Source organism: Mesoplodon densirostris, chromosome 6 (genome assembly GCF_025265405.1).
Source record: "Mesoplodon densirostris isolate mMesDen1 chromosome 6, mMesDen1 primary haplotype, whole genome shotgun sequence".
Lineage (NCBI taxonomy): Eukaryota > Metazoa > Chordata > Mammalia > Artiodactyla > Ziphiidae > Mesoplodon > Mesoplodon densirostris.
In genome coordinates this window covers 90,073,155-90,079,048 of record NC_082666.1, presented here as the reverse complement: position 1 = coordinate 90,079,048, position 5,894 = coordinate 90,073,155, and the positions used below count along the sequence as shown (strand labels likewise).

At 42.9% G+C, this 5,894-nt stretch overlaps 1 pseudogene; it reads right to left on the bottom strand.

Moving 5' to 3' along the window:
• Positions 1–1,195: 1,195 nt before the first annotated feature.
• Positions 1,196–4,394, bottom strand: LOC132492228 (UDP-N-acetylglucosamine--peptide N-acetylglucosaminyltransferase 110 kDa subunit-like; annotated as a pseudogene).
• Positions 4,395–5,894: the final 1,500 nt, after the last annotated feature.

Sequence of the window (5,894 nt, the reverse complement as noted above, 5' to 3'; positions counted from 1 at the left end):
ATGGGATCCTCCCAGACCGGGGCACGAACCCGTATCCCCTGCATCGGCAGGCGGACTCTCAACCACTTGCGCCACCAGGGAGGCCCCTACCTATAACATGTTTTTTGATGAAAGTTATTTAATGTACTGGAGATAACTGTGAATTACTGATCAAATATTTGAATACTTATATTTACCTGGAATTTCATTTCTGCTGAAAGAAAAAGGAAGAACAGGACTCACTTAAAAAAAAAACAAACTTTAGAAATGAAAGTAAACATCTTATCACACACTATCACTTTTGGAAGCAGCATAGAGGGGCAGTCAACAGTAAAACACTGGTGAAATAGGACAAAACTCTAGGCCAAAAATCCATTATTATTATCATCAGTGACAGTACCACAACTGTGCCCTTCATAATTAATAAGCACTCCTAAGAATCTTCATTTGGCACCAGATGATGTGTTTAAGAGAAACACTCTGGGAGGTTTTGAATCAGACTTGGTTTTTTGTTAGCCAAGTTACAGGAGATTTTTTAAAGTGGGGGGAAGGGAAGAAGGAAACGGACCAGAAAAAGAATTGAAGCCATCATCTACAAACCAAAAAAGCACTGAGAGTTCCAAACGTTATGTCAGACACTAAAATGACTGATATAGGCTCAAGCGGTTTATAAAACCTATAAAAAGACTACACCAGCAAAGTCCCCATTTATCTGTAGAGTTCAGAAACTAAAACAAGGAATATTTCAGCTCAACACCTTATCTCAAGAGAATCATATAGACTTCACATGAATAAAAATACCTGAAACCAAACATTTTTAAAAGCTCCAATACCCAAAATAGAAAGAAAAAAATTAATTCAGAAGACTCAATCAATCCATGATAATCACAAAACGGCTGGGCAATCTCCATCTCCCTTCCACACTAACCATCTATCCCCTGGAAGACCAAGGGAGATCAGACCTTCCAGACTTACCTTCCAGACCTTCCAGACACCTGGCTGCGGCAAAATTCGATGGAATCTCCTTGTGGAACAGCAGTTCCCCATCTCTTGTGTCTCTCCCTCTCATGATCATGCAGGAAGCAAGTCTGGTTGTGCTATTTCTTATCATTGTGTGTCACCCATCTGCAATATGATATTGAAAAAGTAGTTCCCTTTCCCCCAGAAGGTTGAGGCTCAGCTACAGGGGTAATTCTCCTGGGCACACAGTCATTATTTAGGCCGACTCAGTGACTTCAACAGGCTTAATCATGTGATCAGGTTTGTTGCCAGATGCATAATGCTCCCACATCTGTAGATAGAGCTGCTCTAGTTCCATCGTGCATTGTTTGGTGTTGAACAGAGGGCTAGATGTTCTCTGCTTCCAGACTTTGCCACGAATTTTCTTCAGGTATTCTACATCAGTTCCCAGTTTCACAGCTACCTCTTCATATTCTTGTCTATTTTTAGCAATCAGCTCAAGACAGCCTAAACAAGTGAGCTGGGAAGCTGCCACTCGGGAAGCAAGAGTCTCTCCTGGCATAGTCACCATAGGGGTCCCTGCCCAAAGGACGTCCATCCCTGTGGTGTGTCCATTACAGAGTGGAGTGTCCAAGCAGACATCAGCCAGCTGGCCTCTCCGAACATGTTCCTCTTTAGGAGCAACAGGGGAAAAAATGATATGGTTCGGGGGAAGGCCCATATTTTGTGCATACTGTTGAATATTAGCTTCTCCTGCTGCTGGAAAACGCAACAGCCACAGTACACTATTGGGAACACGCTTCAGAATATTTGCCCACATCTGCAAAGTAGATGGGTCAATTTTGTATAACTGATTAAAGTTACAGTACACAATGGCATCTTCTGGTAACCAGTACTGAGAACGTGTGGTTACAATAATGGTATGGGGAACCTCCTCTCTAGTGGCAGCCTTATTGTTGATCAGGGTAGTTGCCAGTCCATTGCTTATACTGAATCCATTAATTATAATCTGAATTTGTCCTCTGTTAATCATTTCAATAACTGCTTCTGCAACAGTATTCATAGGAATGACAGGCATATTAAGAGTTGTATTACTGCTGTCTGCGTTGTCTTCTCCATCAGGACATTTCATCTTGACTATTTGCACATCTGATAGACTATCAAGAAATGCTTGGAGGTCGATGCCATTCAGCACAATCCGATTGTCATAAATGTGCCCATTGGACTTAAAATCGATGACGGCTTTTTTCTTCAGGTGAGGGAACATATTAGCATGATCACCAATAAAGAAAGTATGGGGCATATAAGCCAGTTTCTCAGAATACTGCTCAGCAACTTCAGCAGGTGAAGTTTCCTGATCAGTGATGATATAATCCATGAAAAGCACACCACTAGTCCCAGGGTACCCCAGCCACATTGCCTGAATAGGAGCTGGCCTGAGAGCAAAGAGTTCATTTCGAGCACCCCTGGTATAACCATTCATATTTACAAGGATGTGTATACCATCTTGATGGATGCGATCAGCTGCTTTCCCATTGCATGGAATCTGAGAAAGATCAATGAAATCACTGGCTTCTGCCATCACCTTCGCTCGGAAGTTTGTGCCATCATGTGGGCTCAGGGCATAACAGAATATCTCAAATTTATCAGGATTGTGCATGCCTGGAATAGACTGCATAAGATGAGAAGTAGGATGATTCCCAAAGTCAGAACTCACGTATCCTACACACAGTCGACCATCACTGAGCTTCAAGCCTTTTGGATGTTCATACGGTGGTTTATGAAGGACACATATTAGCCAAGCAGAGGTTCCCATGCCTCTCAGCAATAGCTTTCCTGAAGCCATGAGAAAGAGGATAGAGCATACTATGATGAGGCTGCACAGAAGGCAACTTATTCTTCTTCAACTGGTCAGCCACAATGCTGACCAACTTCTTCATTCGCTCATCATAGTCTGTCCAATCACAGACAACCTGCAGGCAATGAGCCAAATTACAATAAGTGTCAGGAAAATCAGGTTGGAGCTTCAGAACAGTGCAATAAGAAGCAATTGCTTCTGGAATATTCCCTGAATCGTGGTGAATGGAAGCCAGATTGCTGTGGGCATCCGCAAATGCAGGGCTGATCTGAACGGCACGAGTATAACACTGCAAGGCTCCCTGAACATCCTGCATCTCCCATAGGGTGTTTCCCATATTACAGTAGGCATCAGCAAAGGTAGGACTGATTCGAATAGCCTCCTTATAATGCATCAGAGTTTCCTGAAGTTTTCCCTGCTGCTTCAATACACTTGCTAAATTTGAATGGGCATCAGCAAAGTCTGGGCAGAGTTCTAATGCTTTACGATACAAGTGAACTGCCTCTTCAATGTTTCCCTGTTCTCCTTTGATATTGGTTAGGTTATTCAGAGAGTCTGCATGGGTGGGACACAGCCGGATGATAACAATCTTCTGCTTCAGCAACACTGCCCTTCTCTTTGAGAGCGTTTCCTAGGTTGCAGTAAGCATCAGGGAAATGTGGTTGCAATTCAATAGCTCGCCTGCAGGTGTCTATTGCCAGATCCATCAGGCCTTGCTCATAGTATACACAAGCCAGGTTGCCATGTACCACTGCATGATTTGGACTCAAGCTTACGGCACGAAGGTAAGCTGCCACAGCTCTGTCAAAAATCCGTGCCTCTTTGAAGACATTTCCTAAATTGATATAAGCATCCAGAAAATTGGGGTCAAGGGTGACAGCCTTTTCAAAGTGATGAATTGCAAGCCAAATCTCCCCTTGCGCATTGAAAACACAGCCAAGATTATTCCAAGCTACTGCAAAGTTCGGTTGTGTCTCAATTGCTTTCAAATAACATGCCTTGGCTTCTTCTAAGCCACCCAGGGCTTTGAGCAGGTTCCCCAGGTCACTGCGAACACAGTACAAATAAGGATTGTAGTGAAGAGCAGAGACGTAAGCTTGTATTGCCCCTTCCACGTCGCCTGCTGCTACCAATGCGGCTGCCAGGTTAATATAACCATCGATGAAATCTGGTTTGAGACGCAATGCATGCCGGTAATGCTCAGTTGCTTCCTGCAACTGCCCTCTTTCCTTGTACACATTCCCCAAATTCGAATAGGCTTCTGCCAGAAGAGGGTTCTGTTTAATTGCCAGAGTACTAAAGTGGGCAGATCTGTCCAGCCTTCGACACTGGAAGTGTATAGATGAAAGTAATAAAAGTACACCAGTATTGCCTGGCTCTTGTCTCCAGAGCTGCATGCAGTGTCTCTCAGCTGTCTCAAAATCTCCTGCCTGATATTCTCGATGTGCCAACTCAGCTAACCCTTGGAAGGAAAGCATACGTTTCGTTGGTTCTGTGCTGTCGGCCACGTTGCCCACGGAAGACGCCATCTGGAGCTTCTGGAGAGAGTGAAAAAAGGGGGTAATTGAGTCCCGCTGCCGCCACTACTGGCAAGAATGTTTCTAGAGGTAGCAAACACGAGCCCAGCAGCCGTACCACTGCTTTGGCAGGCTTAAGCGGCAGCAACAGTTACAGGCACCGAACCTTAGGAACTCTGGTTGGCCATCTACCTCTCATGCTCTTGAAATCTTAATTCTTAACCCTGCCCTCTTCCACTATTTTTCTCCTAATCAGGGAATAAAAATTACCTATCCATTTGCCTTAGAAGAAATTAAAAGTCAGTAGTCCAAACACTTTTTAAAATATTGTTTTCTGTCCAGTTGGAAATGAAATACATGATTGACTTTTCTTCATCATTCATATAGTCAATGTGGAAAACATTAGGGCCATGAATTTCAATACAGTAAGATGAGAAAATTTTAAATTGGCCTTCCCAAACCACTAATAAGTAACCGATGTTGTATATAATGCTAAAATCTTAGAGACTGAGTTTGATATTTTAAAAGTTCTGAAAACATTAGCTAATTTCTCCTCATCAAACTTCTCATGACTCAAACCTGAGTATTACTTTTTAAAAGATAAATTTATTTATTTTTATTTATTTATTTTTATTTTGGCTGCATAGGGTCTTCAGTGGTGTGTGCAGGCTTTCTCTAGTTGCGGCGAGCGGGGGCTACTCTTTGTTGTGGTGCCGGGGCTTCTCATCACAGTAGCTTCTATTGTTGTTCCACAACTCTATGGGTTCCTTTTTAGGTCCTACGAAGAACCCTAGAAATTAGTTCATGTAATTATAGGTTTTTGCAAAATTGCCAAAAGTGACATATTTTAACTTCCATCAGGTAAGACCAGCGTCTATTTCTTTGCCAATTTTCCTTCTATCATAGTCCACTATGTTGGATCATATTGGATTGGTCACAGGCTTTTTTGAAATCTGGCTAAGGAGATGTTTTAAGTGAGGCTATTATGTGATTTTCAGACACCACCATATGTAATTGACTATATAATATCCCATTACAGGAATAACTTCCAGTACTCTTACTGACTACTCTACTGACTTAACTAGCACAAGACACAGAAGCGTAAGGACAAAAACCACCTTACAATATAGCCATGTCTTGCACTTCACAGCTCTCAAAGCATGTGCATTTGAAGAAGAAAAAAAGAACTGAAAAGTATAAAACCAGAAGTTATTCTGTGGAAAATTATTTCAATCATCAGGCATGTGAAAGGTAAGTCAAAGATTTAGGTTTCTTCAATGCTTAGTCAAAACGGAAATTTCCTTCTGTCAAGAATATACTCCAGGGCTTCCCTGGTGGTGCAGTGGTTGAGAGTCTGCCTGCCGATGCAGGGGACACGGGTTCGTGCCCCAGTCCGGGAAGATCCCAAATGCCACGTAGCGGCTAGGCCCATGAGCCATGGCCACTGATCCTGCATGTCCGGAGCCTGTGCCCCGCAATGGGGAGAGGACACAACAGTGAGAGGCCAGCATACTGCAAAAAAAAAAAAAAAAAAAAAAAAAAAACCAATATACTCCAGGGGCTTCCCGGATGGCACAGTG